The following is an 11306-nucleotide window of genomic DNA, read 5'->3' on the forward strand; positions in this document are numbered from 1 at the left end:
TCTTAGTCCCCATCAAATTGTGATTTGTTAACAATTGATGAAATCTATGTTAATTATATAATGTGATATACAATTTCCTATAAATATGAGCAGTTGCTAAATGAAATCCAGAAAGATATGTTATCATTCTAACAAAGGTGAGGGTAAAATTCCTATGTTTACTGCTTATTTTTTTTATTCCTTAATGAGGCAGTATACCTGGGAAAGCATCTATTAATAAGTGGTAGACAAAATAATAAAATGTTACTTTTAAAACTAGGCCAACGGGAATTAAGTTCTTTAATATGAGATGGACTCTTAGTAAAATTGCTAAACTATTTGATGAAATAAGCAAGTGAAAATAATTCTTCCAGTGTTCTTGTGTTCTGAGCTTTAGGGCAGAGCCAACGCCTGAGTGTTTGCTAGAATGATCATGAAAGAGACCCTTGGGCATCAGGATTTTCCCTGATTAATAGTAACTTTCCTTCATCTAAAGACACAAGGAAAAACATATTAGTGAGGAATAAGGAAAATATCTAAAGAATGCAACTGAGTCAGAAATGAGATTGGTCTTAATCCAGAGGCAGTGCTGCTAGGAAACCAGGGAATAGACACACTGGGTACATGCTATCACACTGATGACTTTTATCTGTTCCCCTGCAGTGTTAGTACTCACTCCAGGGATTTTAAAGATCACGTGTCCCCTGGCCCCTTTTTCCTTAAAGGAACTGTCTTAAATTCTCTAACTTGGGTTTATTAGAGTTTCTAGAGAGCAGCGCAGCTAGAAAGGGGCAAAGATGCTGAAGTGTTGAACAGGTGTTTACTACTTTGGAGTGCAAAGCCAAAAGCTGGATTTTTTTTTAAGATTGTATTTATTTAGTTATTCCTGAGACACACACACACACAGAGGCAGAGACACAGGCAGAGGGAGAAACAGACTCCATGCAGGGAGCCTGATGTGGGACTCAATCCCTGAACTCCAGGATCATGCCCTGGGCCGACGGTAGGCACTAAACTGCTGAGTCACCCAGGCATCCCTAAAAGCTGGATTTTAAACATGATATCTAATAAGTTTTGGGGACTGGGTATTAGCACCCAGTAGTAAATGTTTATTTAAGGAATATTTGACATCAGTCTGAGGGGAGGACAACTTTGAATTTCAGGATAAAAATAAAAATTGGTAAGTAGATACCAACTATGTGGAGCTGAACTTCTGGTTACAGCAGAATAAAGAATTTGGAGCAATTATTCAAATTAGGACAAATTAAAACACCAAAGAGCCTTTTTAAAAAAAATAAGGAATTAGGTGCCTAGATGGTTCAGTCAGTTAAGCATCCAACTCTTGATTTCAACTCAGGTCATGATCTCAGAGTCATGAGATAGAGCCCAGTGTAGGATACTGTAGGAGTCTGCTTGAGATTGTCTCTCTTTTCCTCTGCCCCTCCCCCTGCACTTGTGTGCATGTGCACACATGCTTTCTCTCTCTTTCTTAAATAAATGAATAAATCTTAAAAAAAAAAAAAAAAAAAAAAAAGTAAGGACTTAACAGGCCAAAATCCTGGAGCAGATGAGAAACCAGAGAGCAAGGTCAAGTGACCTTTCCCCAAGGACCATTTTCCCTTTTGGGGAAAAAAGATGGCTAAGAAATTTAAGGCTAAGCTTTTGCTTTGGTGGTCTAATCAGTCTAAGAAAACATAACTTGAAACACAGGGTCTCCCTAAGTAGAGAGTCATCTGATATATCAAGCTTCTGAATGACAATACTGTCCAGAGAAACTTAAACTGGAAATAAACTTACATAAACTTGAAGCCAACATGCTCACACTCTAGATGAACTGGGAAGTGTCCATACAATGGTAAAGAGCCCTAGACAGATGACAGAAGTAAACAGTAATCTTCTCGGTAACAATGGAGTTTTATTATAAACCTCAAAGTATTCCTATGAATAATTTTCTCAGTAACAATGGAATTTTATTAGAAACTTCAAAGTATTCCTATGAATAATCTTTCAAATAAAAGGTGACTGAGCTCCTGAGTGCATACAGAAACAAAAAGCAAGAAAAGCAGCAGAAAAAGAAAGAGGCTAGAATGATTGGACACATATTAAAAATAAATGATAATATCTTTAAAGGAATCAAAGACATGCTTCAAAATATTTGCAGGAAGTTATAAAAAGTAAAATAGGTTTGAGGAATAATGGAACAAGTTCTGGAAGTAAAAATCAAAATAACCCAAATGAAGGACTTAATTGATGGATTTCATTCCAAATTAAACACTGCTGTAAAAAGAATTAGTGTATAGAAAGATAGGTCAGAAGAAGTAATCTAGAGGCTTGCTGCTCAAAGTATAGGTTAGAGGCATTATTTAAGATGAATATGGCTGAAATGTTACAAAAGAAATGAAAGATACCATTCCAAGTCTTCAAAAACTCTGTAGAATCCTACTCAGGATAAGTAAGCAGAAATGCATACCTAGGTATATCATAATATAAAAGTGCAGAAAACTAAAGACAAAGAATATAATCTTAAAGCAAGCCAGAAAATCAAAGAACAGAAAATAGAGGTAACAATGAATTGATTCAACTACATAATTATCATTCTACCACACATGGTTTTAATTATTTATATGGTTTATTTTAAAGGCAACATATGGCATCTGAAAAGTTGGCATATTAACACAAGAACTGGAGTCAGAGTGCCGGAGTTCAAAGCCTTGATTGTAACAAACCAACCGCATAACCTTGAGTCATTTACTTAGCCTTTAACTACTATCAGTACTTTCCTCAGAGACTTACATGATCATTTAGACGTGGCGACGCAAATAGAACCCTCACCACAATACCTGGCATACAGAGACTACTCAATAAATGTTAAGTATTATCATGAGTATTATTTCATAATGTATTTTAAACAGTATTCACTTGCATTTTATAGTGCATAGAGTTTTATAGGTGGTTCTTTAAAAAGGGTAAGACCTCTAACTTATTTTTTCCAATTTGTACATTAATGAAATATTTTATTTATGAGGGATATTAGCATGTTAAATATATCCCTGGTGGACATGTGAAAAGTGCTCTGAAAACCAAATCACCATGAAAATCCTAGTTGTAACTTAATTTATGCTACATAAAAATTGCGTGCGTGGTAAGGCTTGATATGATCATTACACGGATAATCATAACAAATGCTTACAATATGCTCACCATGTGCCACGTTCTGCTCTAAGTGCTATAAATGTATTATTTCATGACAAACTTATGATGTAGGTACAGTTATCATATCCATCTTACAGAGCATGAAATTTGAAGCACAGAAAGGAGTCCGCCCATGTTAGAGCTGGGAGTTAATCTTTGACTGCCTGGCTTGAAAGTTTTTGCACCTTACCTTAAATGAATAAACTGAGCCCTAGAGAGTCTTCCTCGGATGTAGTGAATTAGGATTTAATTTCTGTGCTTTCAGTATTCCAGGAGTACTCCATTACATCTTTCATCTAACGGCTTATAAGGGGTCACAGTGAGCCTATTTGGCTTATGCAAAAAACTTATTACATAAAATACTACTAAATTAGCAATTCAAAACACTTAAATTGTTTTATACCTACTTCTTCCCCTTTCATGTTTCCCAAATTATGTTTTAATTCAAAATTTGAATAGGCCCTGGTAAAATGTGTCTGCAAATAGTTATGAATTAGATAGGGTACTATTTCACAGTGATGTCTGAATATTGCCTTTCCAAGTTTGATGGAATTTCTATGTAAAACAATTTTAAAATACTATTTTCAAAGTCATTTTAGATCATTGGATATACAACTTAGGGCAGCCTAAAATGTTCCTTCGTCTCTTGTTTAGAACACTACTATGCATATGTAGGTAATTATGAATTGTATATGGATTGGAGAAGTTGGATTTAAAAGAATTAGAATGAGTGAGAACATGATGAAGGTGGCCAAAAGAAGAAACCTACCAAAATAAAAAGCATCAGGAAGGAGCCCCAGAAAAATGGCAAGAATGTATCAAAAGAACCAAAAAAAATCAAGTTAGATGTGTGTTAATGGTGTGAAATGCTACTGAAGCACTTTTCTTGCTTATGATTGCTAGCTTTACTATTCATTAAGTAAGTTCTTATTTCTGACAGAGTGTGATGATTCATTATCTTCAAATGGCAGGGATGGCATCAAGCCTGACATGTCCTGGGCAGTGAGAAAGCTATCATTTCCAAAAAGCTAGTTAATCCCTCCCAGGCAGTCACCAGGCCATTAGACAATGGGAAAAGCAATACTTTCTGCTCTACTTGGCATCTATTTTGCTTATTCTGAAAGGAAAAATGTTAGCTAAATTATAATCTGACTTGGCCTTTATTTAACAGTTTGGGGAGTGGGGTGGGTGACAATAGCTTCAGTGGTAAGCACAACTGATAGATTTGATAACTGTTTTTGCAGGGTTTTTTTTTTTTCTAAGTCATTAGTGAGTGAGAGCCCTTAGGAGAAAATACTAGAGTATAAATTTAAAATGGCAATGATTCATAAAATTTCTTTCTCATAAAAAGGCCATGCTTTTGTGGAGCTCTCATTTTGCTTTCATTTATGCCTAGTTAGCAAACCATTATTGAAACATTCTTTTGAAGAAGGCAAATGCTCACAGTATCAAGTGTGGCAAAAAGAGAGGAATGACACCTTGTCTTCCTTGTCATGGAGTCTAAATTCTTAAGAAAGGGATGATTAACAGATACTCCAAAGATTCACTTATACATCCAACTTCTTCAGTTGTGTATATTTACCTTAGTTAGCATCTATTATATGCTTTGCACTTTGCTATATACTGAGGTGACAATGACAAATGAGACATATGACACTTAATATAAGAGAATTCACAGATGAATAGTGAAGCTGCTGTGTAAGCAAGCAATTGGGATATAGCGTGATCCAGTATGTGGTATGTGCACCGGCAGTAACGGCCAAAGGAGGATGTAATCAACTCTCCAAGGCATGAGGAATAGGGAGGGTAGGGATGACCTGATAGAAAAGGAGGTGTCCTCTGATGGTCCCCTAAAACATGATTTGGAATGTATTTGCAAGATAAACAAGGTGAAGTGGGGAAACATCCGAGGCACAAAGAAAAAGCTAGTCGAGGCAAGAGAGAACATCTGGAGGTCAAGGCAGAGTGAGCAGTGCAGTATGGCAGGAGCAGAAAAAGTCAGGGGAAATAGGTTGTTAGGAGAAATCACAGAGGGTGACCTTGAAAATCTGTCTGGTTTTGAAAAATAGATGGCAGACGTGTTTATTTTTAAAAGGATGTTCAAGAGAAAACTTGAGTCAAGGTAGATCTAGGATGTTTCAAAAGGTACCGAATTTTTCCTTTTAGATCAGAAAAGATTATTTTCATACATTCTCTTGAACATTCTTCTGTCCTGATATTCCCTAACCCCAGTCTACCTATTCTTAAAGACTAGGACCCCTAAAGCTTGCTGAATATCCCAGCCCACACTTTTCTCTCTTCTCTGAACCGCTAATTGTCTGAGACAATCCTTTGATACTTCAGCATCCTTGTACTTCTAAATTTGTAGATCAAGAAAATAAAGCCTAGAGAGATGAAATCACTTGCTGAGAGTTTTTGATATTCTGCTTTACATTTCAAGTTAACATTTTACATGTGTAAATCTTGTGTCTCCAACCAGATTATAATCAATAAAGGGCGGGCTTCCATTTTTTGAATTTTTACTTTCCCTTCTATGAACTCAACTAACTGTCTGGATGATAGGTTGTCAGTATGAGTTTGCAGATTGATGGGCAGGGACACTTGCTTTCTTGAATACTGTGCTTTTAAAATTGAGGAAAAGGGGCTTTGGCCATTTAGAAAAAAAAATAAACTAATATTTACTATTAAAAAAATGAAACTCACCAAACTTTAGTCTGCCTCTCTGCCTTTAGAACCTCCTTGTCTTTGTTCCTACACTAAATAAAAACCATTTTCTTTTGGAAGGAAAAGACAGGGGACTTATGCAAGCATCCATTAACCAGAAAATTATTGTTGCCCCTCCCCAGCGTACCTCTGCCATGAGACATCATGAACACAAACATGGTTTCAAGACTATCCATTATCCATCTCTAAGGTGTCAGTTTGCAGGCTCTTGCTTTTACACATACTGAATTTCATGTGATTATTCCTACACCTCACGATTTCTAAACTGCCCAGATGATCTTCTGAGTCTCCCATATCACTCTTCTTGACTGAAATCTCATCTAAAAACCTTGACTCACCTTTACATCTATGCTTTTCTCAAAGGTATCTTACACATGAAATTAGCCCCCCAGTCTATATTTCATCATAAATATTAAAGCATTTCTGCCTTAAGAGTTTTGCATTATGTAGTTGTCTTGTTCATTAGATTTTGAAACCCTTGGAACAGGAGATTATCAAGTCTACTAAAATCAGCATGTACTGATATTCAGGGAATGATTTTCTTTGAGTCTTAACTTCATTAAGTCTGTTGTTTATTTCTGAGTCTATTTTCCTAAATAAGCTTGCTACTAATAGATTTGTTAACATTTCTTCCTTCCCTGTAGATATAGACTTAGAATCCATATCATATTGTCTTGCTGGGCATTAACATTTCTTCTATTTTTCTTGACCACAAAACATGAAGTTTTCTTGCTAAGGAGCTTTTATTTTGAAGAGTTAATCCTCAAACATGGATGGATGTTTAAAAACCAAAAATTTAATTAAAAGTCTCTAGGAAGAACTAGCTAGATGAAACTTCTTTAAAAGGTCTCCCTTTCCTACATTGACTTGACTCTGGATTTTAGATTGACAGACCTATACACCTGATATTGTCATTCACTAAGAGTACCTCCTATCTCAGGGGCAGACTTAAATTAAACAAGCTCACAGACCGATGCATAAAACCAGAATGCCTATTTATTGATTTACAATGAGAAAAATAGCTGTTACGTGGACTGGAATACTAATGCCAACATTCTATTCCAGAAAACCATATAACAACTCCTACTTGGGAAGCTAAATTATAACGTGAAGATTGCTTAGTGAGTATGAGATCAGAACAGGGCAAGATGAAGACCTTTTGAGGCCACAAGCATTTTAGCATGCCTCCCCGCTTCCCTTACGTTATTCAAAATTAAAACAACACAAAACTACAAAACTGTGAAATGTCCAACGAAGTTTCCATTTACCCCGTGATGAAGACTTTCATACTCTCATTGAAACATCAAATATGACATTCTTTCAAAATTAATTTTCTTGTGATCTTGGTTTTTCAGTGTCCTCAAGCACACAATTGGTCATCTGGGCTCAAAACAAGAGGAGCTAGCTCTAGCACTTGGAGTTTTGAATGCAACAAGCCTGGATGCAACTGATCAAAACTCTCTCCTCTAGACACTGCTTAGATAGATGCTGCTAATGTTTGCAGAATGACTCTTCTTTATGCTTGCATAGCCTGATTCATCTTTTTCTGATTGACACATTCCTTAAGTATGTTAATGTATTCAATCAATTTATAGTCAAGGAAGGCTGATCTGAGAATAGTCTGTCTAAGAAGAGTTTGCATATCTCTGATCTGCTCCATTGTGCATGGATTTCATATTGTAGAGCTCATTCAAAGGGCAGTGAATTCCATCCACCCCGTAACAATCACTACTGTAAGGGGAGAAAATACACTATATCCTCATAGCACAAGCAAGGCCAAAAGACCTGTATAGGGTAACTAGTCCCATCTACAGGTATTATGCAGGGTAGGATCAAATTTATATTAGCCTGTGCGAGAACACAGGCAACATCACAAATGACCACCAGCCTGAAGGCAGGATTTTATGAAAAGGGTCCTAAATAATTAACATACTCATTGAATGAAAGATAAATGAATGTTAAGAAAAATACTTAAAAGCTTTCAAATAATAAGAACAGTTAAATAACTACCATTTTTTATGCATTGCACATTTAACAACTTAGATAAAAATGTTAGATTTAAGAAAGGCTGAGGACTTGTGTCCATAAAATATTAGTTACACAGGGAATAATCATAACTTCAGTGTGGAAAATCTGGCAGACACCACTCTAATGAAGTAAAGTCACCTATGAGGAGACATAAATATCATATTCCTCCCAATATGATACAATGAGGACACAATATAGCATTTTTAGTACTCTTGCCAAAAATGCATAATCTTAATCTAGTCATGATTAGACAAATGCAGTGTGAGAGGCAAAATATAGAGTAGTTGGCTCTTCAAAAGCATCAAATTCCTGAAAGAGAAGACAATTGAGGAACTGCAAAAAAAAAAAGAAAAAAGAAAAAGAAAGAAAGAAAGAAAGAAAGAAAGAAAGAAAGAAAGAAGAAAGAAAGAAAAGAAAGAAAGAAAGAAAGAAAGAAAGAAAGAAAGAAAGAAAGAAAGAAAGAAAGAAAGAAAGAAAGAAAGAAAGAAAGAAAGAAGAAAGAAAGAAGGAAGAAAGAAAAGATGAAGGAACCATGACAACTAAATGTAATATGGGAACCTGGATGAATTCTGAGCCAGAAAAAGAGGTACTAGTGGAAGACTTGGTGATAGTCAAATAAAATTTGTAGATTAGATTTAGTGAAGCAGTGTCAATGTCCTGGTTTTGATGATTGTACTATGGTTATATGACATACTAACATTTAAGGAAGCTGGGTGATGTGTAATATGGAAATTCAGTGCTATTTCTCTAACTTTTCTGTAAATATAAAATTACTTTAAAATAGTGAGTTAAAAGAGAATAAGACAAATTTCATAGATAAACAAGTTTATGTATAAGTGAAGTAAATGTACCTAAAAAACTTCTTTTGGGAATAACATCTATGAGATATTTAAACTCTATCACCCAGTAATGACGAAGAGCTTTTCCTCTACCCAACACAAGCAGTAGCTTGCAAAAGCTTTCTCTACCTCCACTCTTTGAGATTTGTAATATATATATTTTTTCAAAATATACTTTTCTAATTGTGGTTAAACTGTACATGATTAAAGTAAATCACTAAAGTTTTTTAAAAAACAGTATCTTATTATTTTATTATTTCAAGTTTTTATTTAAATTCTAGTTAGTTAAGAGATAGTGCAATATTGGTTTCAAGAGTAGAGCTTAGTGATACATCACTTGCATGTAACACCCAGTGCCTTCCTTAATACCCATCACCCATGTAGCCCATCTCCTGCCCACCTCCCCTTTGTTTTCCATAGTTGTCCATGGTTTGTCTCCCCCTCTAATCCTCCTTTCCCTATGTTTATCTGTTTTTTTTTTGTTTTAGATTCCACACATGAGTGAAATCATAAGGTATTTGTCATTCTCTGGTTGACCTGTTTCACTTAGCATAATACACTCTAGCTCCATCCAAGTCACTGCAAATGGCAAGATTTCATTCTTTTTGATGGCTCAGTAATATTCCAAAAGATAGACGGATAAGACCCATTTATCAGTTGATGAACATTTGGGCTCTTTCCACATTTGATAATGGTCCTATAACATCAGGGTGCATGTAGCCCTTTGAATCATTCCTCTGGGTAAATACATAGTAGTGCAATTGCTGGGTCATAGGGTAGCTCTATTTTTAACTTTTTTTTAAAATAAATTTATTTTTTATTGGTGTTCAATTTACCAACATACAGAATAACACCCAGTGCTCATCCCGTCAAGTGCCCCCCTCAGTGCCCGTCACGCATTCACCCCCACCCCCCACCCTCCTCCCCTTCCACCACCCCTAGTTCGTTTCCCAGAGTTAGGAGTCTTTATGTTCTGTCTCCCTTTCTGATAAGTAACCTCCATACCATTCTCCAGAGTGGCTGCACCAGTTTGCATCCTCACCAATATCGGTTGTTTCCTGTGTTGTTAATTTTAGCCATTCTGATAGGTATGAGGTAGCATTTCATCATGGTTTTGATTTGTATTTCCCTGATGAGTGATGTTGAGCGTCTTTTCATGTCTCCATTGGCCATCTGAATATCTTTGGAAAAAAATGTCTATTCATGTCTTTGGCCCATTTCTTGGCTGGATTATTTGTTTTTGGTGTTGAGTTTCATACATCCTTTACAGATTTTTGGATACTAACCCTTTATTACATATATTTTTTTGCAAATATCTTCTCCCATTCCATAGGCTGCCTTTTTGTATTGATTATTTCTTTCACTGTGCAGGAGATTTTTATTTTGATGAAGTTCCAAAAGCTTATTTTTGTTTTTGTTTCCCTTGCCTTTGAAGACCTGTCTCCCAAGAAGCTGCTGCGGCCAAGGTCAAAGATGTTGCCGCCTGCATTCTCTTCTAGGATTTGATGATTTCCTGTCTCACATTTAGGTCTTTTATCCATTTTGTGAGTCTATTGACAGGATCATATGGTTTCTATTCTTTCTTTTATTAATATGGTGTATCACGTTGATTGATTTGTAAATATTGAACCACCCTAGCAACTCAGGAATAAATCCCACCTGATCGTGGTAAATAATTCTTTTAATGTACTGTTGGATTTGAATTACTAGTATCTTGTTGATTTTTGCATCCATGTTCATCAGGGATATTGGTCTATAATTCATTTTTAGTGGGGTTTTTGTCTGGTTTTGGATTCAAGGCAATGCTGTCCTTGTAGAATAACTTCAGGGAGTGTTTCAGAGTGTGTACTCTGCTGTTGTGTTTTGGCTGCCCTTTCTCTCTTGTCAGCCCGCTGTGGAGTTTCTCCTTGCCTAAGGGGGGAGTGTTTGGCCTGTGTACACTGTGTGGCAGGTTTTAACTAGATGTGTTTTTAGTGTCCTTGCTAAAAGAGGCTGGATCCTCTTTCCCCTAGAGCTGCAGCTTTGCAGCACTCTGTGACCAACAGACTTGGTGCATTTGAGGGGTTTGTGCTGGTCTTCTAGGGGAGGGGCCTGTTGTTCCGTTCTCAGGCTGGTTTGCCCTACTAAGATACACTTGCAGAGTGCAGGGGGGATGGGGCTTGGTGTATGGGCTCCAGCCTCCACCGGAGGGTGCTCAGTGAGCTGTGTTACTCACTGAAGTCTGTCAGTGATGATGAGCAGGGGGGACAATGGTGCCTCCCAGCTCTTTCGCTTCTAGAGTAGGGAGTTCATGCCTCCCACTGTTCAGGAAGGCTTCACAGAAGAGTGAATAATCTCCCCCTTCTTGTGTTCTGGCATTGGTCAGATCCTTGCCTTCACCCTGTCCATGTCCAAGCTGTCTGCCTGCCAGATGGCACAGTACTCTTGTGTTTTATCTCAGGCAAACAGCTGGGTTTCAGAACTCCAAATTTTAGGGAGTTGGTGTGGCATGGACCTGAGCTGATCCTCTGGGGGAAGGTCTCACCACGCTATGGCTGGTGCTAG

Source organism: Canis lupus, chromosome 10 (genome assembly GCF_011100685.1).
Source record: "Canis lupus familiaris isolate Mischka breed German Shepherd chromosome 10, alternate assembly UU_Cfam_GSD_1.0, whole genome shotgun sequence".
In the NCBI taxonomy this organism is placed as follows: Eukaryota; Metazoa; Chordata; class Mammalia; order Carnivora; family Canidae; genus Canis; species Canis lupus.